This window comes from Marmota marmota, unplaced genomic scaffold, assembly GCF_001458135.2.
Source record: "Marmota marmota marmota unplaced genomic scaffold, marMar, whole genome shotgun sequence".
Taxonomy (NCBI): domain Eukaryota; kingdom Metazoa; phylum Chordata; class Mammalia; order Rodentia; family Sciuridae; genus Marmota; species Marmota marmota.
This window is the reverse complement of record NW_026000196.1, coordinates 13771886-13797054: the sequence shown is the minus strand read 5'-3', so window position 1 is coordinate 13797054 and position 25169 is coordinate 13771886. Positions and strand designations below refer to the sequence as shown.

Genomic DNA, 25169 nt, shown 5'->3' with positions numbered 1-25169 from the left:
TTCAGTCTGTCTGACTTTACCACATGCTCGCTGTGTGATCTTGGACAAGGTGCTTCTGCGGGACTCAGTTTCCCCTCTGTGTACACAGGATCTGGGCTGTCTTGAGGAGTAGCTCTTCTTATCCTTGCATGGACCCTGCAACAGGGTTTGGCACATCCTGAGCAGGCAGCAGATGTTCCTATTATAATTTACAGTTTTACTCTGTCCCTGGCTTTGGCTTTCCACAGTCCTGTCAGCATGAGCATCCCTATCCCCTGGCTCTCTGCCCATGGGTACATTGGATGCTGGAAAAGTCTGATGAAATGTTTGTTGAGTCTAGAGGCCTGGGTTCAGAGGCCAGTGGTCTGGACTCCCCTAAAAGTCTTCGCTGGGGGAATTAAGTCCATGGTAGTGGTCTGGCCCTCTGGCTGCCGCTCCTTTTCCATCTACCGAAACCCCTTTCCCATCTCCCCTCCCCCTCTCTCTGTCCCTGTTCTTAAGGCCCATGAGCTTGTGTCCTCTTTCCCCCTGCTGGCATTATCTCCCCCCCAGGATTTACACTTTGGGGAAACAAAAGCCAGGTGTCTTGTCTTTGGTCTCTTAAAACAAACCTCCCCTGAGGCAGGGGCACAGAAAGTCCTGGCTTCCTTTGTAGAGCTGAGAGCCAGCAAACACTGAGATAAAAACACAAATTAATATATCAGTAAATTATCCTGCCACACTGACATGCCCTCTAATCAGGAAGACAGTGAAAACATGGGAGCATGCCAGAGAAGAATCTGGAGGAGGAAGGAGGAGCCCCAGGGGCCGCGGTAGAGGGAGGGGCAGTCCTCTGGATGCTTCACAGTCTGAATTTTTCCCCTGAGGTTTTTCTGGGTGTGTGGGAAGCAGGAGCTCCCGGCACCACTGGGGGTGACAGGAGGACAGAGATGGTGGAAAGAGATGGAAAATGGAGGAGCCAAAGAAGACGAAGGAGTCAAAAGCAGAAAAGCAGGTAGTGTCTTCTTGTGCCAGGCTGCATGTCTTTGCCTCTCCTACACTCACCACGACCTCCTTGGGGAGTGACCATGCTATCATCCCCATTTTAAAGATGAGGACACTGAGGAAATAAAGGTTAAGTGGACTTCCCAAATTCCCTACACTGAGTAGGTGAAGAAGCCAAGTTTTCAGCCAGAATGTTGGAGGTTCCGGGGTGAGGATCCCTACTGACAAGCCCACATTCTGATGGATCTGGGCAGCTTGGTGGAGGTGGGTGGAGAAGTAGCAAATACCTGTTAGGACCAGAAGAGATTAAGAATATAAAAAAGGATGAAGCTCTCCTCCTAGTATTTCAATATGAACAGAATTTCCCAGTGAAGGAATGAAGCTGTCACATACTAAAAATGATGAAGAGGGGGAACAAATGTGGCCTCGGTGGCTCCAACCAACCCTGCAAGATCAATCAGGCTGAGGGCATAAGAGATGCAGAAACTGAAGCTCAGGAAACTCGCTGAATAAGAGATGGGGCTCAATATTGAACATAGCTCTACTGGCTAGAAATCAGCAGTGATGAGATGGTGGGCATTCTTTGTCAAGAGGGCCCATAGCCTGTAGGGTTGGCCAGAGAAGGCAACTAAAGCAATCTTCCTTCACTCCACGCAGGCTGGTGGGTTCAGGCAGGAAAAATGCATGTGGAAGATAAAGTGGCAGAGATTGTATGGATTGGGAGACAATAGGGATTTTCAGGTGGCTTTCAGCATAAGCACTAGATTTGGCAGAACAAGAGAGGTAACTGGGATTCAAGATACGAAGTAAACATGCTAGAGGGAAATAAGAGCAGCAGAAATTGCAAAGCTGTGAGATAAAGAGGAAATGCAGGAAGGATTTAAAAGTGGAATCCAGGCAGAGAATGGTTGGCATTCAATTTGGAGAGGAAAGACATGGGAAGAGAAAGTAGGAAGTGAAAGTTGAGGGGAAGGGAACACATGGATGATTGGGACATTGTCCTCAGAAACTAGAAATGTTGTTTGGAATTTGGACAAAACAAAAGAGAATATAAAGTTTGGGACAGGAAACATCTGTCTAAAAAAGAGTGTGGGAGAATCCAGAGAGCCACATCTACACCAGAAGATTCAGGAAGATTGATGAATATCATTATGATGAGAATAGAAAACAGTATCTATAAGTTTAAGTTAGAAAAAAATAAAAAGTGAAATGGGAAAAAGGAATACCAAGAAAACCAATGTTTTAGAATTTGCTAGAATCACAATAGGAATGTTGAAGCATTACCAGACCAATATTTCGTAAACCTATGAGAAAATTAATCCTCCTCTTCTTTACTTTTAAAGACTGTCTTTAGCATCTTGAGGAACTACAATTTTAGGAACAGTGTGTGCAAAATGGTATCTTGGTGCCTGTATCAATAGGCTTTGCATCACTGTGGCAAAATATTTGAGAAAATCAACTTAAAAGGAGTAAAGGGTTATTTTGGCTCTTGGTTTCAATCCAGGGTTACTTAATTGAATTGCTCCAGGCCTGAAGCAAGTGAGTTCATCATGGCAGCAGGATCACTGTAGCAAGGAAAGACTGTATACTTTGTGGAGGGTGAGAAACAAAGAGCAAGAAAGAGGAAGGGGCTGAGGTTTCAATATCCCCCTAGGGCATGTCCCCAATGACCCAACTTCCTCCCAGCAGGCCCGCCTTCTACAATTCTTACCACCTCCGAATAGCACCTCAAGCTGGTAGCCAAGCTTTCAACACATGGGCCTGTGGGCAGGGGTGGGGGGCATGTATAGTCCATTTTGGGTTTGGAATGATGGCCACTAGTTCTTCTGACTCTTGCTATTTTCACCATGTCTGTCTATATGCAATCTAATCTCTCTTAGGATCTAAACTGGAGATCTTGGCTTGTTAGAATGTTGCCTAATTAAGTGTGATAGGATTTTAAGTGTTGGCTTTAGAGACTCTTCCATGAGTAAAGGCAGAAGTGTTGCGCCTTGATGCTTTCACAGCTATTTTGACTGCTCTCGGGGTTTTTCTTGCTTACTTCCTTGATTCTTAGCTTCCATTCAGAAAACTGAACTTTCCAGCTAATTGAACTCCAAATAGTTGAAGCATGATTGTGTTATTGCTACTAATAATATTGGCATTGCATAAAAGCAACAGAATCAGCCTGCAGATTATACACTGCAGAGACCCTTTAAAGAAACAGTTAATCCACAGATTAGGCTGCATATTTTGAGGACTTTTTCAAATTTTTATCATGCACACACACTCAACTGATGTTTGTAACAGTGGCAGGCACATTGTCTGTCAAATGATAGAAACCTCAACATGAGAAATACATGACAACCTCTGGTGAGGTTAAAAAGGCCTGGAATTCAGCTGTGATCAAACACATTCCTCTTCCTTCTGTGCATTCATGAGACAAGAGTGCAAACTTACTTGTGGAATTTTATTGTTTTCCACAAGTGGATTTGGTGGAGGCATCTCAGTGAGGCTGTTTCTGTGTCTGTCATCATCTGTACTCTTTTATGATAAGACTTAAAACGGAAAGACGAAAATTGTTTTTTGTTTTTGTTTTTTTGCCATGGAGTTAGATTCTATTATATATACTCCCATCTCTAGTCCCAGCGGTTACTCCTAAGATGTCCCTTTGGTTAAGTCTAAGGTAGGATACTTTAGGATCTAATTGATCACATTAAAGGAAAAGAAAAGCTGACATGAAAATGGCCAGGGAAAGGGCATAATTGAGTCATTTTGTGCTGCATTTAGAGGAGTTTGCTTCATATCCATTCCTGAAGGTTCTAATTTAAAGGTTCTAATTTGGGAGCAGCATTAGTTGAGCATTTCTAAAATAATAGTACGATATATTATGAGCTCACTTTTTAAAAATGTCATTGAAGTATCATTGATATACATAAACCACACATGTTTAAAGCATGCAATTTAATAAGTTTTGACATAGGTATATACCTGTGGAAATATTGCCAGTTTCAAGATGGTAAAGATAGAAGATTTATTTTGAAAAATAAATTTTACTATGGCAAAATTTAAACTTAGAAGTTGAAAAAATTAGACAGTGAACTCATGTACACCCATCTACTTTCCACAGTGAATATTTTACTCTTCTTACTTTACTATGCATCTTGCCATCAGTCAATCGCTCTATCCAGTCATTCAACCATCTTGAGTTTTAGCTGAAGCATTTCAATGTAAGTTGCAGGGATTGATACCACTAAACATTTCCTCATGCTGGCCATTAGCTAAATTATTTATTACTATTTATAGCTTTATTTAAGAGGGTTTTTTTTGAGACAGATATAGTATGATGTACAAAATCTATGTGTGAATTTTGATGAATTATGGTATGTGTATACAATATGTCACTTAAACAATTCTCAAAATCTGAAGTGTTTCTATAAACTCAGGAGATTCCTGTAGGCCCATCCCAGGCAACTACTCTTCCATTTTCTCAAAATAACCATTATTCTGATATATGTATATCAGAATATATATATATTTTAACCACAGGTTTGTCTCATCAATTTTACAATTTTGTATTTGTACAAGTACACAGTGAGAACACATTGACACATTGTGCTAGGCTTTTCCCCCTCAGCATAATGGTTTGGAGATTCATCTTGTTGTTGTGACTCAATAATGTATTTCCTTTTTATTGCTCAGTAATATTCCACAGCATGAATGTAGCACTGAGTGCTATTTTAAGGGGATAGAATATGTCTCATCAAAGAAATGCCAGGTAAGAGTTTCCAGGATGATGAGATGATGACAGGTTGGGAGGAATGAGATATTTTACCACAAAAAGTAGTGCATGTAGGAAAGGATATGAGAACTACCTTCAGCTACTTCAAGCTGGTGTTAATAAACATTTTTGGTAATGGGCCAGGGAGTAAATGTTTTAGGTTTTGCTATGCTACATCATCTTTGTTGCAATTATTTAATTCTGACCTTGAAATAGAGTGAAAGCAGCCATAGATAATATTTAAATGAAGTATGACTGTGTTCCAATAAAACTTCATTTATGGACACTGAGATTTGAATTTCATAGGATTCTCATGTGTCACAAAATATTCTCTTCTTTTGATTTTTCTTTCTCCTAACCATTTGAAAATTTGATATCCATTCTTAGCTCACTGCCCATACAAAAACAGATGGTGGGCCAGATTTGGCCCATAAGCCATAGCTTGCCAATCTCTGATATAAAGGAGTAGCAAACTGAAGAAGGAATATTTATTATTCTCTTTAAAGATAGTGGGCAACATGAAGACTCAAGGAGAAAGCTTTTGCTCAGAAAACTGAAGATATTTCTATTAATTAGGATAGTGTTCAAATGAACTCTAATTCCTTACCTTGTATCATTACTGGTAGCACAAGGTAAAAGGGGCAGGTTGCAGGGCCGATCTGGATAGTTCAATTCTCTAACATCTCTCTGTCTAGTATGATATTGTATATGCAATTTAACTCCTTTGTGTTTCTATTGATTCATCTTTAAAATAAGAGTAATAATTGAACCTACTTCCTACAGGCATTTTCAAGATTTAATAAGTTAGTGTATATAAAGTCTTATAAGCAGAGCTGATTCACAACCCATACTTAGTATGGTGTCTGACACATGGTAAGTGTGAAAGACATGTTTATCATTATCCTCATCATTCGTGTTCTCGATCTTATCACTGTGAGGCTGGACAGAGATGTGTGTTAGCTTTTGTCACTGTGGCAAAAATACCTTAGACATCAACTTTTTAGGAGGAAATATTTATTTTGGCTCGTGGTTTCAGAAGATTTCATCCATGATCCACGCGGTCCCGTTTCTTTAGTTTTGTGGTAGCATAGTCCATCATGGTGGGGAGCCCATGGTGGAGACAAATGAAGAGAGAGCTGAGCTTTCAAAATCCCCTTCAAAGGCACCTCACTAATGACTTGAAGACTTCCCAACTAGGCCTGATCTCTTAAAGGTTCCACCACCTCCAGATAATACCACAGGCTGATGACAGATCCTTTAACTTAGAGAAGGACACTTAAGATCCAAACTTTAGCAGCATGTGTGAGAATTTGGTTGAAAGAATTCCTCTTCTTATGAACTGGACTAATAGCTTTACTTAGATGCTTTATTATTCCAATAATCAGCATTATTTCTAAGTTAGTTTCCAATGCTTCAAACTGATGACTCACTGTTGATGAAATCTCAGAAGAAATGCACCATATTTCTACTCATTGATATCAGCATAGCCTACATCATAAGGCAAAGTATTCTGTTTCCACTTGATCTCTCTTGATCTCAGATCTTAGACTGACCTCTAGGGTATCTTGTTAACTATTAAGCCTTATGTAGATGCTGCTAATTGTAATGCTGCTTCTTTCCTCCATTGGAGAAAGTGAGGGGAGAAGGGACTTTGATTTTGAAAGGGAAATGTGTCAGATTAAAAGCATTGAGCTGGACAAGGTTGTTCCCACAGGCTGCATTCACCTATTAGGTGATGCTGAATAACTGGATGGCTTTGGGAGCATTAGGTAATTGCATCCCAGTGTCATGTGATGATATGTGGATGGTGCTCTGAGCCCATGGTGATTGCTATTGTGCATCAGAAAGAGAGGAATTAAGGTAGAATTGACTTGGGAAGATCTCTGTTCATGCCTCCTCATCTCCTGGTTATAACACATACTACATTGTATGTTTGCTCGGTCTCTGGCATTTGTTTACCCAAGCCTGTTCTTCTTTACTGGTGCTTTTAATTATGTCATCTTTTTCTCCATTAGGTGGCTAGAATGACAGCCATGGTATCTAGGCATGATAAGCACAATATGAAGTCACAAAATAGCACTAGACCTGTGGAACAATTTATGGGGATATTTTCATTTTCCACACGAGAAGCCAAGGCACAGATATGATGGAACCTCATGCTTCTAGTCCAGTGCTCTTTTTATTACACCACATTAGTCTTTGTCTATAAACAGGACTTGATGTGAGGGTGTGTTGCAGAGGATGACAGGAAGGACAGATGGACCCGAGCCCTGCCTTCATGACTAAAAGGTAGAGTTTTGACATTATTTCCAAATAGAAATACATAACTGGAATAATATTCTCTATTCTATTGCCTATTTCCTGATATCATTAATAAATATTAGGTATTAAATGTGAGTCCATTTTTAAACTGTGCTTGGGGATGTCTTTATGTTTTAATATTGCAATCTCAAAATGTGGCATTGGGAAAGGGGAACACACTGGAGAATAAATACTGGCCCAATTATATTATTATAATGCATGTAGGTCTGAATGTATAACAATGAATCCCGCTGTTATGTATAATTATAGTATACCAATAAAAATATGGAAAGAAAAAAAATGTGGCTTTGGACTCAGCTTTTCTATAATTCCAAAATGCCCTATTGATAAGAATGCAAAACCACAGTATTTAAGTGGACAAATTTAATACCTAGGTATTCATGTGAACAGATAATTCTAAGAAGTGCTGGTAGGGGAACAGAGCAATATCTATATAAACTTTGACTAACATTAAATTGGAAGTTAAAAAAAAACATGTCAACATGGAAGCAAAGAAAAAATAAGAGAAAGGTAGAGATGTTAGCTAGGGGGAAAGGAAGGAGGTGATACAACTCAGCAATTCCAGGAAGTTAAGGTGAAGAGGAAAGTTCACAGCTGTTTGGTGAAGGTGAGGCTCTTTGCCTTTTGACAATAGAAATGAGAGTGTTCCTGTTCCCCCATCACTTAAGGAAGACTTTTTAAATGTCTTATGTGTTTTAAACAAGACATGAATTGATTCTTATCATTTTTCAGTGTGACTTTGTAAAATTATCCTATTAGCCATGTCATGGAAATTATTAATTTGTGAAGTAAAGGTGATTGCTTCCTAATTGACTTTCAGAACTCTTTGGATTTCCTAAATATAGCTTTGAATGCAAATATGTGCTCTACATATTTAAAAAATGCTTTTTGAGACCATAATATAAAATAACACACTGACAAGAGCTAAATCCATGATTGACCCAAATTCTTTAAAAAATATTCCATCTATAAAATTGGAAAACTGTTTCACCTCTTTGTATAATGACTACGCTAATGCCTTACTCATTCATTTAAAGAAAAAAAAATCCTTGAATGAATCTGCTGCAAAAACAAGTTGAAGGTTTAAAACTTTTTTATTGCAGAGAAGTCTCCAAGATCACACATGTCCATTAGAAGTATTCAGTGTGGGGTCACAGAAGGGTCTACACGAGACAGCCACTTAGATGTCTGTTTTTCCTTTCAAAGTCCTTTTCCTTCACCCTCTTCAAAACACCCTTAAGTAGACATAAATATTATGAGGTTAAAAAAAAAAAAGGAAAGGGGGGAAAAACTAAGAACAATGAGAGCTTTCTTTTATTACCCAATAGTCATATGCATCTTAAATACCCATCATTATCAAGAGAAAAATGAAGCCAAATGTCTGATAAGAAGATGGGTCACAAGGTAGAATAATATTCCATTTTGTCAAGACTTAGGCAGGAAAAGGGAGTGAAATAGCTGGTTTCCCACTGTGGAAGAAAGACGGCTTCAAAGTTGCAGTCAGGGTATTTGTTTAGAGTGGGGAGGATCAAGACTTTCTGGTATTTACAGCGAAACAACAACAACCACCCCGTCTATCTTTTAGGAAAGGAATGCATAGTTAAATTGGCTCGGCCCGTCCTTAGCAACCTGAACTCAGAGGCCACATTTTTTCCTCTCTAAGAAGCAAGTGGGAACTTGAAAAGTATGTAGCATGTCGTGAAAAGGGAGCAGTGAACTTTGCCCAGGTCTGCAGCCAACTCTGAAATCTGAACCTTCAGAAGTTCCAGGACTGGTGCTTTCCCTCCCCCTCCTTCCTTTTTAATCCTAAGCATCTAGTGGTTTAGCAAACTCCCTGTGCCTGCAATCAGAGGAGTCTGTCTCACTGCTTAGAGAAAACCTGTTCTCTGATGTCATTAAAAGGAAGTACCAAACACACACACACACACACACACACACACACACACATTAAACCCAACTTTATTATTATTATATTCAGTCTCACTTCATGCGACTGAGGGACATGTAGAAAGATTTTTTTTTTCTTTTTTGCATTGGTTTTAAAGTTAACTTTCAAAGTTTTGAGGTACAGCTATTAGCATTGGAAAGATTTCCCTTACCTTTTTGGGGAGGGAGGAGAAATTACTAAAAGTCCAGGGCTGAGGCTGCTTTCAGCATGAATCTTTCCACAGTAGCAAGTTACTTGGTAACTTGAGCTGTGCTCGGTCCTGAGATTCTTCCGCATAATTGAAGATTAATTTGATTCCCCAGATTGTTGAGGGTGGCTGACAGTGGGGGGCTGGGTGGGTGGAAATAGATTATTCAAATCACAAAGAAGTAGGTGTGCCCTAAGTGACTGCTCCATTACTGCTCATAAATGTTTGCCTTCCCAAGTATTCATCAAACTCGGTGCTGCCTGATCGTGTGGGGCGGGAGGAGACTGCCCTGCCAACAGTCAGATAGCAGGTGAACCTTAGAGAAACTTAAATATTTTGTAAAGAGAGTTATATGTGGTAATGGCTACTCCAGAGTCCATTAACGCCGAAACAAGCTAACTCAAGGGCTTTGGCTTTCTCAAGTGTCTAATGTAAACAATATGAAAGTCAATAGTGGGGGACATTCCAAGATAGTATTAACACGATTGATTTATTGATGGTTACACAATGGGAGGTTATCTTTTGTTAATTGACTCAGTAAATAAGCTCACAGGCGTCAGTGCTGGTGGGGAGGCAATCAGTGAAGGGAAAGGTGAGTTACCTGAATTAAAAATTTTTTTTTTTTTCAATTTAAGCCCATCTTGGTAAATTCCAGGCCGCTTTCTCTGCCAAGCTCAAACACAGTTTAGGAATGTTAATTCTGCCCAGAACTTGGCATTTGTCCTCCAAAAAGGGAAGGCTCAAAAGTTCTGTATTTCTGTCAAACACTATATATATGTGTGTGTTTTTTAAAACTTTTGCTACCAGAAGATAGAGAGAGGTGGGGTAGGGGGAGAATAATTTACAAATATAGAAATAGTGGGGAAGATGCATGCTCAGCCTGGGTGACCCTGAGTAGTGAGTGATTGAACCTCGTGGAAAAGGCACTGTTGGCTGTGGACAGCACTTCAGGTTTCATGTAAGTGTTAGGGTTATGGTTAGTGTTAAATTTAGGGTAAAGGTTAGGGTTAGTGTTAGGGTTAGGTTTAGGGTTAGGGTTAGTATTAGGGTTACGTTTAGGGTTCCTGTTATAGGCTACTATAACTTGATAGCTCTTAGTGGGAGAACAGAGGGAGAGAAAAATAAAACAACTTTATAAATTCTGGACGATTCTGAGCATGACATCATTACAAACTTCTCTAGATGGATTGCTTTCTGGACTTTTCCACTTTCATCAGGGATAGCTTAAAAATTAAAAATTTCTTGCTGTTCATCCCGTTGTGTCTTCCAGAATATTTGAGAAACATCAACTTCTCTTTTCAAGCTGGCCTCCCCTGACCCCTGACAGCTCTTCTTGTTTGACCTCAGTGTTTTGCGTGCTCTGATCATCCCTTTTCTCTTTCCTCTGTCAACTCTCCCAGACCTTTTCCAGCTACTGGCGGTGTTCACTGCAGGACAGTGCAGAGTGTGTATCACACCTGCGCCAACTCCAGTTCCCTCTCCACCTGTGAACTTGCAGTTGGCCACCCCTTAGCCTTCTCTCTACCTGATTTTTCTCTGAGCATAAACCGGTCCCTTCACACCCCATTCCGCCCTCGTTTATAGCCCCAACATGGGAGTCCACCTGACTTCTTCACTTCCTTTTTGGTACATCCTGTAAGTTCCCAAGCCCTACAGATTCTGCTTCGTTTATTTATAGTTCATAGGCTCTGTGTTGTGTCTCCCAACTAAAATAAACTGGCCCCGCGGATTGGCACACTGTAAGGACGCAGGCAACATGGGTTGAATGAAGTCATGACCTCACCTTTAATCAGGTTTCTGATCCAAAAATAATCCTACCTATCTTCATTCACTCCTGTGTTCTTCTTCGTGACACTCATTTCTGGTCACATCATTTCATGGCTCAGAAGCTTTCAATAACCATGATATTTCTGAATCTAGTGTAATGGCTCTTTTTATTTTTTCCAATACCACCACAATTTATGTTTCTTGGACTCTCTTCCTTCAAACTCCTAAATATCCTATGCTCCATACGAAGTACAGGCAATCGCTGACTGAGGATGGTTTGACTTATGATTTTTTTTTTCAACTCCATGATGATATCAAAGGGATATTTTGGTAGAAAGTACTTGGAGTTTTAAAGTTTGCTCTTCCCAGACTAGCAGTGTGTGGTGCATGCTCTCTCATGGTGCCTAACAGTAGCAAGTCACACCTCTGTCAGCCACATGATCAGGAGGGGAAAGAAAACTCTTTGTTGTGTTGCCAATATATTTTTTTTGATACTTGTATTTAATAAGTTACATGAGACATCAACACTTTATTATTAAATAGGCTTTGTGTTAGATGATTCTGCTTAACTGTAGGCAAAAGCAATTTCCGAGCATGTTTAAGGTAGACGAAGCTAAGTGTTGGTGTTAGTAGGTTAGGGGTATTAAATGTGTTTTTAATATTTTTGATTTACCTTGGGCTTATTGGGATATAAACCCATCTTAAATCCAGGAGCACTTCCAAATTCTTTATATCTCTCTGCTTCCATATCTTAGCTTATCTTCATTTCTTCAACCAGAAGTCTTACTCAACTATTTTTTTAATATTTATTTTTTAGTTATAGGTGGACACAATGTCTTTATTTTATGTAGTGCTGGAGATCAAACCCAGTGCCTCACACATGCTAGGTGAGCATGCTAACTCTGTGCCCACAACCCCAGCCCTCAACTGTCTTTTAAAGTTGGATTTTTACTGGCTTTTTAAGGTTCATCTCAAATCATACTCTATCTATGGAACTATTTTTTGTTCCATAGTTCTTTCTCAGCTAAGTTGGATGTTTTCTTCTTCATGGGACATTTATTATATTCAGTCTGTTCTATAGCTGTTTCTATAGTTGGTTTATTCTTTCCTGGAAGGAAGTGAATACTAGGGAGACATGAGCTAAATTTTCTTTTTATTTCTGCTTGGACCCTTAATGCCCCCACATAATACGCATACCAAAAGCTATGGTTGAGTGACCTCCATTTTTGTTTCTTTGTCATCATTACAAGATTTTTACTTTCTCTGTTATTTTCTTTTAAATATTTTGTTTAGTTGTAAATGGACACAATATCTTTATTTCGTTTATTTATTTGTATGTGGTGCTGAGGATGGCATCCAGTGCCTCATATGTGTGAGGCAAGCGCTCTACCTCTGAGCCCCAGCCCCAACCCATATTTTCTCTGTTATTGCATATTGGTGTTCAGCAGTGTGTGTGTGTGTAAGCACGAGCGCGTTTCCCCATTGACTAACCCACTTAGCTCCTTTGATCTTGAAGTATACATTTATTAACCTTTATCTTAAAGTATTCTCCGGGATGAACCAAGGAATGGGAGGAAAGCTCCTTCAGTTTGGATCCACTTTGAATTTACCCGGCTTCATGTTCTCCCTCTGCCCCTTTTAATGTCTAGGAATTAGTTATACTAAAGTTCCACTGCACACGGAGTTGTTTTTGCAACTCAAGATGCAAACTCCAACACTATGGAAAACCTTTTAAAAGTATGTGATCATTCAAGGAACAAGGGTACTCCTGTTTCCTCTTCTCAATAACAATTAAGACATTAGGTTACTAGAATCTTTAAGTTTTTGAATGATGCTTGAAGAATAGTTTGTGTTTGCTTAAACACAAAAGAATACTGTCTGAACTGAACCCTAAAAGTCACCCAAGAAGAGAGAGAAAGCTTATGAATCCATGTTTGTGTGGGTAGATTTTTGGAGAATAGCAGTGTGTTCTGGCTTTGGAGCTATTGGTATGGTAGTACTCTGTGATTTACTCTGGAGAGTCATTTCCTGGTCAAGGAATCCCCTGTCTTCAAGGGGCAGGTCATTAGGAGAGGAAAGGAAATTGGGGTGGAACATTGGAGAATGGCTTCTCAGTTCACATTCTAGCATTCACTTAATGAGTGTAATGTTCTTGCTAATGGGATTTAACCACAATACCTATGCCTAACCTTGTCACCAAAAAGGTAGTCTACATGCCCCTTTTTTTCAATACAGTCTGCCTGGTGACTGTGTAGATGTCTGTTCTCCCAATTTTCGAAGTGGTAATCCTAGAATTATCTTGGCTCGGAAATAAATGAAGAACTCGTGTACAGGACTCAAATTTCCCTACCAGGGTTGTAACTGAAACAAGGATTAAGTGCCAGTGTACAAAACCTCTCAAGCAATGGACAACATGTCAATTGCTGGACATTCTATCATAGAAGGCCCTCAGTTCTTCTCTTTTATAAAGCTAGAGATCAAGTTTTGGTGGGAAGTAAAATGAAAGGCAATTTAGCTCCTTAAAAGGGTTGCTAGTTGGGAAGGAGAGAGCTATATTTAGCTTCATGCTTGTCTCTCCAGGAAGCTAGAACAACTAGGCAATTAAATGGTGAATGGTATGTGTGTAGAGAGGTGTGCAGAGGAGGCTGGGTGGGGAGGAGATAATCAGGCCTTAGAAAAGAGTCTGTTCAGGACAAAAAAATTTTAAACAGTTGCATAGCACCACGGAGATAAAACTGCCTATCGACTGACTGACTACCTGTTGCATGTATTTATTTTGATGTGTCACAGAATCCCAATGACTTTAAGTTAGCTAATCACACCCCAGGCTCCTTATTTAGAAATGGTAGTAATAAACTAGTGTCATTAATCGAGTATCTACTATATACCGGCTACATGTTTCACTTCCATTATGTCATTTGATTTTGACAACTGTGCTCTGAGCAGACAACAAGAGGATTTTGCCTAAGATTACCTGCTATTTGGCTGAAGTAGATTTGAATCTAGTTCTCTTTCTGACTTCTTTTAGTTACTTTTATATTCTTACTTCTCTTATTATTCCCGACTGCTCTGAAATTGCATGAGTTTACATTCATGCACTGTGACCTTTTGAAGAAAGGCATGAAATACACACACACACACACACATACACACACACTCATGATATATTTATACATAAACATATGTGAGTACACATCAATCTACATTTAAATCTACTTTTTAAGCGGAATAGTATCACTGAAATGGAAATAATAAAGCTGGGTGCACTGGTGCACACTTATAATGCTAGCTGTTTGGCAGGAGGATTACAAGTTCAAGGCCTGCCTTGGCAATTTAGGAGACATTATCTCAAAAATTAAAAACAATAAATAGAATTTTAAAAAGAGCTGGTATTGTAGCTCAGTGGTGGAGTCCCCCTGGGTTCAACCTTTACTACTGCAAGGAAAAAAAAAGAGAGAGAGAAAGAAGAAAGAAAAAAATAACCAGGGACTTTATTCACATTTTAATTTATATTCAGATTTCCTGGAACTATAACTTGTACTTCTCTGTTTAAAAAAAAAATCCCCTTTCTTTTCTTTTATGTACTATAATCCGGAGATTGTTCTGTGCCTATGTCTAAGATGTGGGATCATGGGGAAGGGCAGATATCAGCAAGATCGAAAAGTCTTAGAAAAAATAAACCAAATAGCTCTTGGTGTTCATTTTTCTTCCATTTTGTATGGCAAAACTAAAGGGTTTTCAAATTCACATTTCTGTATTTAAACCCTGTGCACACCAGGTACGTGGCAGCCAATGATCCCAGCTGGAAACTGCAAATTTGTAGGAAGGCAAAGCATTTGACCTAATCTAAACATAAAGTTCTTTTTCTAAGAATGGAGTTTGAAATCTCAGGGCATTTCAGGGCAAAGTGATTTTTCCTTTACATATTTATCCTCTTATTGAGATAAGTGGGAATCAAAGATTGCCTCTTTTGAAAGAGTAATTAACATTCCTTCTGAGAAATAAAAACTATATAATTAAGTACATTTCCTTAAGTAATATTGTTATGGTTTGGATGTGAGATGTCCCCCAAAAGCTCATGTGTGAAACAGTGCAAGGTTTGGAGGAGAAATGATTGGGTTATAACCTTAGCCTCATCAGTGAATTAATCTCTGATGGAATTAATTGAGTGGTAACTGGAGGCAGGTGGGGTGTGGCTGGAGGAAGTGGTTCATTGGACGCCTGGCTCTGGGGTATAGGAGTTTGTATCTGGAGAGAGGAGTCTGTCTCTCTGCTTCTTAATCACCAAGTGAGCTGCTTCCCTCTGCTACACTCTTCCACCGCGATGTCCTGCCTCACCTCCAGCCCTGAGGAATGGAGCCTGCTGTCTACCTCTGAAACAGTGAGCTCTTAAGTAAATTTTTCCTCCTCTATAATCATGCTGGTCAGGTCTTTTAGTCACAGTAGTGAAGAAGCTGACTAAAACAGATAAAATCAAGTATTCAATGCCTTATATGAAGCAGGGATTCAATAATTGTTTAGAAAATCGAATTTAGAAATGAACATTCATAGATGGAGGACCTGTCAGTGCTTTTCTCAAAGTAGACAAAGGGATACTTCCAATCTTATTGAACCTCTTTGGACAAGATCCTGTCTCAGGGACTGTTGAGTTTTAATGGTCTATGAATCAAGAACAAGCAAATTTCCTTTCATATCTAAGCCCATTCCTTGAGGGATCAGGATAAAGTCGTCAAAGATACCAGAATCAGCTGTTGAGCCCTGATGTAGTTGTAGATATAAAACAGAATCTCCTCCTGCCAAATCAAAGGGAAAGAATTCTTAGATCTGGTCAAGTTTGAAGTAGGTAAAGAGGAGGATGAATACCCAGCATCAAAAATCATGTTGAATATAAAAACTTAGGCTTATTACAGAGACCTGGGAAGCAATTCTCAAGGAATGGTCCTGCTGCCAGTTACCTGGGATTATTTAATTACAGGGAACTCATGATTATCTGTGGAGAGAGATGGAGTGGAAAACTCAAGCAATGGGTGTTGCAAAATTATATCAATTGACTTGGGGATATTCTGTATGAATTTCCCCCTTAGAAATGTGCCTTCCTAATTATGTTTTGCTTAGTCCAATATTAAAAATTAGTTGGTTTCCCCAGAGTTCTGAAGTTAAACTGAGGAGGGAGTTGGTTCCAGAGTATGCCAATTGGAATATGGAGGATGAAACGTTTTCTGGCACTAACGTAACAAAAAAAAAAAAAAAAGAAGTTATTTTAGTCTTAAAGGAAAGCATAATCTTGTAAGCTTTACCAGCCTTCCCATACTGCCTGAAAGGCTGTAAACATTTGTAATGATTATGCAAATGAGATAATTTTTACTTAGATGTGTGTATTTTCACCTGAGATGGTTGTGTTCTAATCTCCATCCCTCTTGGCAGCTGTAGCAAATAATAAACCAAATCTCTCTGTTTTAAGCATAGTGCCCAGAAGATTATGGGGTCAGAAATACTTGTTGAGTAAATAAATAATCTTGCTTAGAAGGGGCTCATGTAGTCGTAGCATGGAAGCAATAGATTAGACTAGATTTGAAATAGTTAGTCGAGGAATCTTGGGTCCAAAAGCTATAAGTTTTTGTCATGGGGATTCTTGATTGAACTTGTCTGTTTTTCCTTCCTTCTTTCCTTTTTCCTTCCTCCTTTCCCACCTTCCTCTCTGTCTCCCTCCCTCTCTCCCTTTTCACATCTTTTCCTTTTCTAAATTTAATTTATTTCATATCTGATGTTCCTTAAGTATATACAGACTCAAAAGTAGGCCTACACAACTCTTAAGCCATGGCTCTTATGCAACTGTGAATCCAAAACAAATTTACAGACTCAGTTCAAACAAAAGGACAAACTCAACATCCAAATTCACAACACTGATTGAATGTGATGCATGATGGTTTGCTAGCATCTTGTTGCCACCGGTGGCACAAGAGTACTGTTCCGACTGGTAAACTGAAGATTCTCTGATTTTATCATACCTATCTGTCCCTGTGATGTTAAGATAATTGTAGCACAGCACTGCAAAACTTTGGCCCACATAGTGTGTGCTGGGACATCATTTTACTTTCATTTAGTGTGAATTCATAATTCATTTACTGTGGTGGGTTCAGGTTTTGTGGGGCTTGATGAATATATAATTTCAAGGACTATTTTAATTAAAAAATTAAAGATTGTAAAAACAGGATTGGTAGAGCCCTTCTTAGGACATGGGGAGAAATCTGTGGACAGAAATACTGAAGATCAGTCTTCGTTATTTTTCCAATAAATTTATCTGATTCATGGACCAAGCTCAACTTCACTTTTATCTTATTACTAATAAAAGTGTATAGCCCAGCAACAATAAGCAGTAGTATTTTTTTTTCATTTTAGGGACATAACTTCAAATTATTTATTAGTACTTTTAAATATGATTTTTAAAAGAAAAATAGGAAATTAAATATTTTCATGAACATATAAATTGTTGAGAAATATCTTTGTATCAATTTTTTTTTCATGTTACATTTCCTAGGAGGAGGTCTGGGAAAAAAGTTTTAGGGCTCTTGTCATATATTTTGTTACATTAGATTTACAGAGGTCAAAATCTGGAGTGGAAATAGAAAGGTTAGCAACGTGTCAGAACATCTTTCCCCAGTCTGCCTTATGTCTTAAAGTTTGATCCTGGTCACAGCTGCTAGGAATGCACAGCCCCTGGATCCGGATCTTGCCTGGCTTCTGGCCTAATGACCAAGTTGTAAGAACCCATGGCCAGGTAGGGCCAAAGTGAACCTCAGGCTAATATTTCTCTGAGAGCCAGAGGGACAAACAGAAGGCAGAGGTCAGAACCTGCCTGGGGGGCAACATCTCAGAGTCCAGTACTTGTAATCAGGTGTGTTGTAAGTCAGAGCTGGGAGGCAAACATCAGGCACAGGGGATATTGAAGGTCAGATAGGCAACAGAAACCACAATCAGGACACATTCAGAGCTATGATATCAGTTGGCAGGGCAGGGAAGATATAAATATCACCATCAAGCAAAATGCATTCTTTGAGACCCAAGGTCTTTCTGCCTTCCTTTTCCTGGTAGCTATCACATGTATGAGACCGCTCCTGAGCTCACGGATACTGGCTCTGAAACCATATATGGAGACAGCAAATGGGTGTTGCTCTTCCCAGTAAAGGAGAGTCTGAAATTATTTTTATCAAAGTAGATTGAGAATAAAGTAAGACAATCAAGATCCAACCTGCTCTCAGGCTGTTTTCCATCTGAGACAGGAGAATTCTTACAAGAGGGCTTCTGCGGTGTCGGCTTTAGGATACATGTTCTGATTGGAGCTGAGTTCTCAGAAAATGTTTTATCTTGTGACAGTTTGAGGCATGCCATCAAAGATCTTTAACTTTCTAACCACTTACCTTATGGGGTTACTGTGAATTTCAAGTGAGATTATACGTTATGTTCAATCATGTATGTAGACATATGCTTTCTAAATGGTGAAGAGCTACCATATACCAGGTTATTAGATTCCCCCTTTCTTTCCATTGGAGATGCTGATTTTCATCCTACCTGAAAATTGTTCTCAACTGAAATTTTCTCTCACCTGATAAATACCAGCCCGCTGCTGTTTTGTGGCAACAAATGATTCCATTGGAGATTTTATATGAGAAGAAATGTTTTCAGGCAAGGGAGGGTTTCTCAGATTTAGGAGACCCTTTCTCTAAAACCCAGAGCTGTTATTGCTACTAGGTAAACCTCTTTGTCTAGTCAATCAGGTCTTTAATATAATACATTCAACTGATGCTTGGGTAGAATACAAATTCCCAGTCACATGAGGTCTCATGAGTTAAAATACTGAAACAGAATTAGCCATTTGGTTTTGATAAGATGATACCTATGGGCTCATTCATTTTTCCAGAAATATTTGGAGGATTTGAAAGCTTAAGAAGTAAACAGGTTGTTTTGTTTGGGGGAAACCTTCTCTGAAAGAGTTAGCAGGGTTTATCTGATGACATTAGCTTTGCCAGTCATTTCCATGATGTCAAGGGCACACTGGAGATTAAAGGGGATTAAGTCCTACTTGCACAGTCAAAGCATCACAGTAAATTGACTTGACTTGGCAGGCGGCACCTCAGGTTGGCACCTTTTCACCACCTAATCATACACAATCCAGGTTTGTGGTGTTAGCAGGGTTCTTTTCACAGAGGCCAAGAAATGCTCAGCAGGCAAGGTGGGAGGCGGAAGAGGCTGTGAAGGAGGGGTAGGCGCCCAGGAGAATACTCCAGACCCACCTGCCCAGGAGGATCAAGACATTAAGGAAAAACAAGTTTTTCATTCTGTTTTTATCATCATGTTTTAAAAATGAGTTTCATTTTCTGTTTACCATCCTTCTTCCACTCCCAGGTTTTCTAGATATGCCTTTCTCTTAAAACCTTTTAAATCCCTCATGTTATCAACTCTTCAGCAAAAGGAGTCCACTTTGCCCAGGAACTTCACTGAATAAAGATGAGTTTACATTTTAAAACGGAAACAGCTGGATGGCCAAAGCCAGGCTGGGAGGCAGCTCTTGTTTCATTAGCAAAGGGAAACTCAAGGGCCCAGAGAGAACAACTGGGCCGGCGGCCATGGCGGGGAGAAGAAAAGGAAACACACGATCATAAAGAACTAATCATGAAAAATGGAAAGTGAGAAAGAGCCAAGAACAACAAGCAATAAATAGATTTGGAAGGGGGAAAAGGACCAAGAGGAATGCAAAGCTCTTGGGGTAGCAAGATCATGTGTGTTTCGTAGGAAAAAAATTTAATAATTCTGAAAATCATTAGAAAGTTCTACAGAAATATTTCAAGATAATTCTTCAGACCCAGGTTTTAATTCTCTATGTCATTTCAGAGCCTATTTCAGTGCATGGGGAAAAAGAAATAAAAAACCTAAATGGAACTAGGGGAGAAATTTAATGTAAAGTGTGCCAGAGAGGTTGGTTTCATTCTTTCTGCTTTTTAAAAACAAATTTAATTTCAGGCTGATGATGGGGAAAGGAAGCAGTTAGTTTGGCACTAGACGTTCAAAGACTACATCTCAATGGATAGATCATGGTTTTCTAAGAGTAGTTTGTATAATTCTACCTTTAATTAGAAATGCTGTCTACATTTTTAGCTGTGCAGTAATTATCTAATGTCCGGTCTGTTTGTCTGTCTGGTCTGTTTGTTTGTCACAAGGTGGTGATGGTTCAGGACTCCCAAGTATACCTCTAAATATTTTCACATGAAATTAGCATTGATTTAAGAAGGACCTAAGAAGAAAACCAGACCCTAGTCTGTCACTCATCTTGAAATCTGCTCAACATAATAAAATTTACAAACAACACCAACAGTTCAAGTCATCCTAGAAAGAAGGGCTTTTAAAAAATTATTTGAAGTTTTATATCAGTTGTAGATAATACCTTACCATGAGATGGTACTGACCTTTCATTGGGGAGGGGATGCTTATTAGCTTTTTTTTTTTTTAAATTAGTTTTTAATAGCAGCATTTGTTTAAGGAGGAGAAAAATGCTTGGTGATGCCTTCTGGAATGTACATTAATCTTGTTAATGACAACACAGTTCATGGTTGGCAGAATAGGACTTTCAAATCAACTTTTTTTTTTTTTTGGTAGTTATGCTTGAGAAATAAAGCCAGGGTACTAAAGATACATGAAAAGTACATGAAGACAGGATACAGGATTTCCTATGATTTTATGTTGTTCTTAATTAGGAAGCATATTGGCAACAAAAGCTAACATGTGTTAGGATGTTTAGTTGTAGCCAAATAAATGTTTTCTATTACAACTCTGAATTCCATGCCTAGTCGGAAACCATGCTGTTCTGCTCATGGCTTATAGAATCCTTGTACAAGTCATCTCAAGGGCCAATTTTCTGTTGGCTCACAAAGCAAAACTACTTTTGCCACATGTTTTCCTGAAGGGTCATCAACAACTCCAGGTGGAAGTCAAAGATTGGAAGAGGATGACCTCTGATCTTGGAACTTCAGTGCTTGGTGATAATGAGTGGTCCTTAAATCGGCACACTCAATTTGAACCTGGAGTAGGAAATGAGAGTCAACAAGCCAAGGCAGCATCCTCTTGGCTGTTTATTTCTGTCTTGGTGGAGGACAAGCCAAGAGAAGAAAATGGAAAAAAAAACTAGCCAAAAAAAGTGATGAGGTAAGCTACCTGCATTAGAGAAATATATACCCATGTACACAAGTCACAGTGTACAAGTATATTCATTTACATCATTATTTGCAAGATTGAATATTTGGAAATGAGCTAAATATTCACCAAAAGGGAATGAATAAATATGTCAGGCAAAATGGAAGACTCAAGAACAATGAAAAGAAAGGAGTTGGGACTATTTGTAATATTGTTTGTAACATTATTAAGACTATTTATATCTATGATAGCTTTTAATAATGTTGCCCAAGGGAAAGTAATTATACTTCAAAATACAAGATGCATTATGATGTCATTTGATTATTAAAAAAACAATAAAACAAGTGTATATATTTTCTAGGGTGTATGTAAGAATTTCCCATAAATTCTGGAAAGCCATGTATCTAAAATTATTCCATCTCTGAGGAGCTAGAGAAGGAACCAAGGCAGATAATAAGGTCAAAGAGAATCTTTTATTTTTAATAGTACACGATTTTAAAGAGAAAATATTTATTTTCTACTTCTAAAGTTAATTAAAAAAGAAAAAGTGAATGGTGATGAAGTTGTTGCCTAGAATTCAATACCAAAGCACCATCTCTGTTCTGGGATCTCACATTGTAAACTGACTATCATATCTGCCATGCATTTAAGGATATTGGTGCATAGATCATTCTGTGTCTTAGAAAGTCTTTTTTTCTTTTAAGATTTCTATCAGTGTCTTTTTCACTGCTGGGTCACAGAAATTGTGTACAGTCTCCTATGCACAGCTGCAATGAGGCAGGAACTCCCCATACCTGCTTCTTGGCAAGAAACCACTCTCATCTTTTAATACCAGTAAATCCATGAAATGTAGGTTTTAAGGCAATCTTGGGTTGTCCATTCTCCATGCTGTGACTACATTGCAATTCAGCTTTTTCTTACTTTGGAGTCTACATATTCCCTGACCTCAGTAAGGTCTTTGCTCTAATGTTCCCCCTCTCAAAGTTTTCCCTCATCTCTCCATCATTCTCTTCCCTGTTTTCTTATTTTTTTTATTTCCCATCCTCTCCTGTAAGACATGCATTTCAAGAGGAAGGGATTTACCCCCACCCCCATTCCTATGCCTCATTTCTTAAGACTGTGTAAAGAGCATATAGGGTGCTCAATTAGTAATTCATTCACTGAAATAACAGTCCTTGGGTGTTATTTCTTATACACCTATAAGAAACATTATAACATCGAAACATTCTCAGAGCCTTGAGCGATTTAATAATTTCTCTGCATTTTATACATTATTCTTAAAAAGATACAGCCCATAGACTTCAACAGCCTTTGCCTTATCCCACTCAGCATATGCCCCCCCCAACAAAAAAAAATTAATAAAAAAATTGAGGATGAGCAAAGCAGCATTTGGGTATTGAAAGGTGATGGGTTTTTTTCCCCCTATATTCTTAAATGAAGGCTTTTTAAAAACCTGTATATCAGATCTTTTGTAAACCATGAAATGAAATGACTGGCTATCAAAACTAACTTTGAAAGAAAAACTGTCATTTCCAAAGCATTAAAATCTCTATACAATTGTGTAAACTAATTACTAGGTTAAGTAAAATCGCTGAATATATCAGGACCATCTTATGTCTCCAGGGCAGATATAATACATTAATTCTCCAAGAGTCACTCTGGAAAGATTCTGTAATGGGCGAGATGAAGTCATTGTAATAGTCTCACTTAGTTTTGGTCCTGAGACTTATAAAGGGAATATTGATGGCAGATCACAGCACAGAAGAGATGCCTGTTAATTTCACATGATACCAGTTGGCCTTTCCAGGTCCTGAGCTCAGAGGAGCGCAGATGGGGAGTGCACACATGAGTATTCAGCTCAGACAATGGATACAAAACTTAAAACCCACTCAGATATTTCTCCTCACTTCTTTCCATCAAAGGAAGTGAAAAATATTTTCATAGTATTTTTTATTTTAGGTTATTTAAATGCCCTTGTGTTGGAAGACTATATGTTTCCTTGGATTACTAAAAAGCAGTATATTATAGGAAGGCACATTGATAATCCAAAGTAAATTATAGCAATTGGGTCAACTCATTGGAATATTGAATGTTTGTTGGTTTATTTTTTGTGGTGCTGGGGATTAAACCCAGGACCTTGAGCATGCTAGGTGAGTGCTTTACCACTGAGTTACATCCTCTGCCCTGAATGTTTATTAGGTTAATATATATATATGAATGACATTATTTTCTCAATATCAGTCTTAGAATCAACATGGAAGATGGTCATAGCTAGTTACTCTAGAATACAATTTACTGTTTATAATATGTCTTTCTCATGAGATTTATCTACTCCGAAGAGAAGGACTTCACCTCATTTGCTTTATTCCCCGGTATCCGGTGTGTTGAATTGATGAATAACCCTTAAAAGAGACCTCTTAGTGGTTCCCTCACTTCTACCTTTTTTCAGAGGTATAAATTAACCATAGATATATGTTCAAAGTATTGCTGTTTCTTGGAAATATATAATTTTGCTAGAGATAGAAGTTGATTTCCTCATACTCTGTTATGGTTATTTCCTCCCTGGCTCAGGGCTATGATGCATAAAGAGTGGTGAGTTCTAGGCCCCAAGCTCAGGGGATAATCCACACAGAGTAAAATTGAGAGGTCACATGAGCATTTATTTCTCCAAATGGCTTCTGCATTAAAAACTGAGGTCCTCCCCTGCTCCAATTAATGCAGAGGGATATTTCTGAGCTGGTTCCGTTCTTTCCTCTGTCTGAGCCTGCCATTGTCTGGTTGGGCTGTGTGTCCCTTTGGAATTGATAATGAGGTTCAGGAGTGAGGTACAGCCCTCACTAAGCATGTCACCCCTATTTAGCACCTTTTTCAGGATGGCAGCCACTATTGTTTTATTATGTCCCTGATCAGCTGTCACTATTCATAAAGTAATCACTGCCATTAACACATCACGCCTCAAGCCATCTGCTGCAGGATGGCACACACCAAGCTGCTGGTTGCAAGCAAAGCAGGTGTCACCTAAGAATGGCAGTACCCTGTAAAGGTGGGAAGTCACCATGATGAAAGAGGATATGTCTTGTCAAATAATTCTATTTTTCAGGTTTATTAGTGCAATAGGCAACATTTTTTCTTGCCCAACTTGCAGATGGCTAAAAGGAAAGGGTCTTCTTTGGGATATCTTATTTTTATATTGGTCAGTTATGGAGACAAAAAATGTCATGATTACAACGTCTTGATTGTGAATGGAATGGACAATTGCATTAAATTTGTAGTAGAGTTTAAAGCATTTTTGCAAAAACCTTCTGATCCATTGAATCATCTTCTGACAAGCATTTACTGAGCATATACTTAGTCTCACTGCCATCTGGTTTTATCTGTCAAAATGTAAAATTGCTACTTAAATATTGTCAAGTAATGCATGGGGTGGAGACTCTCGATGCCCACTATACTGCTGACCCTCCTTCTGTCCCTCACATCATTCTCAATTTTTGGACAATTTAAAGTTTACTGTTAACTTGCCAAGTTGATTGGATTTAATGTGGACAATGAGCTTGAATTGGAAATATGATTTAATACCATTTATTAAGTCTGTATATGTCACATAGGATAATCAGTTATTCCTACCACCCTCATAATGAAAGAGATTTATAGTTATGCAACTGAGAAAGGAGTCAGAAATTTAATTGAGGATTTGAAGTGCTGTTAGAAAGTGAAAGACATGCTGGGTGCAGTGGCCCATGCCTGTCATCCCAGTGGCTTGAGAGGCTGAGGCAGGAGGCTCAAGAGTTCAATGCCAGCCCACCAAAAGCGAGGTGCTAAGCAACTTAGTGAGATCCTGTCTCTAAATAAAATATAAAAAGGGCTGGGGATGTGGCTCAGTGGTTGAGTGCCCCTGAGTTCAATACCTGGTACCAGAAATAAGTAAGTAAGTAAGTAAATAAATAAATAAATAGAAAAAATAAAAATAAAAAAGAAAGTGAAATATGTGATCATGCTTGGATCCAAGTAATCTTCCAGCCCCCTTTCCTCCTGCATAT

The 25169-nt window shown here is 38.7% G+C and overlaps 2 long non-coding RNA genes across 4 annotated transcripts in view; one reads left to right on the top strand and one right to left on the bottom strand.

Annotated features, from left to right (window-relative positions):
• The first annotated feature begins 348 nt into the window (after nucleotides 1-348).
• LOC125612500 overlaps nucleotides 349-25169 on the top strand; it is a 49562-nt gene continuing 24741 nt past the window's right edge. Inside the window, exon 1 of one of the 3 annotated variants that reach the window (XR_007342870.1) lies at nucleotides 349-973. This is a non-coding gene — a long non-coding RNA (uncharacterized LOC125612500). Of the gene's footprint in view, nucleotides 974-9422; nucleotides 9491-25169 lie in introns of those variants that run through there. The other 2 variants (XR_007342871.1, XR_007342869.1) reach the window with 2 other exon arrangements.
• Nucleotides 8121-9435, bottom strand: LOC125612501. Its single transcript, XR_007342872.1, has 2 exons — nucleotides 9145-9435; nucleotides 8121-8280 (listed from the first exon to the last, which is right to left on the bottom strand). It is a non-coding gene; the product is annotated as an uncharacterized LOC125612501 (long non-coding RNA).